This window comes from Mastomys coucha, unplaced genomic scaffold (genome assembly GCF_008632895.1).
Source record: "Mastomys coucha isolate ucsf_1 unplaced genomic scaffold, UCSF_Mcou_1 pScaffold9, whole genome shotgun sequence".
Lineage (NCBI taxonomy): Eukaryota > Metazoa > Chordata > Mammalia > Rodentia > Muridae > Mastomys > Mastomys coucha.
The window spans coordinates 36015064-36015349 of NW_022196915.1; the positions used below are offsets into that span (position 1 = coordinate 36015064).

The 286-nt window shown below is 34.6% G+C and overlaps 1 protein-coding gene and 1 long non-coding RNA gene across 4 annotated transcripts in view; one reads left to right on the forward strand and one right to left on the reverse strand.

The window, feature by feature from the left end:
- Slc35f4 (solute carrier family 35 member F4) overlaps window positions 1-286 on the reverse strand; it is a 241260-nt gene that overhangs the window by 3791 nt on the left and 237183 nt on the right. The gene's annotated exons all lie outside the window — the stretch shown is intronic.
- LOC116084710 overlaps window positions 1-286 on the forward strand; it is a 3425-nt gene that overhangs the window by 895 nt on the left and 2244 nt on the right. The window lies entirely within an intron of this gene.

Genomic DNA, 286 nt, shown 5'->3' on the forward strand with positions numbered 1-286 from the left:
AACTGGAGAAGGGGATAACATTTGAAATGTAAATAAAGAAAATATCCAAAAAACAAAACAAAACAACAACAAAACCCCTGAGCTTTCTTTACACCACAAGAGCCCAGGTGGATTCCATGAAATGTGCTGTCTATTTTTCCTTAGTTCTTTAGATGGAATAGTCTTTGATAACCCAAGGAAAATAATTTCTAATTCAATGTGTTCTCTACAGCATGGGATCCAGCCCAAGTTTAAATGCAATTCAGATATGTCAGATAAATGTTTGAGACTGACCTGTATTCAGTTT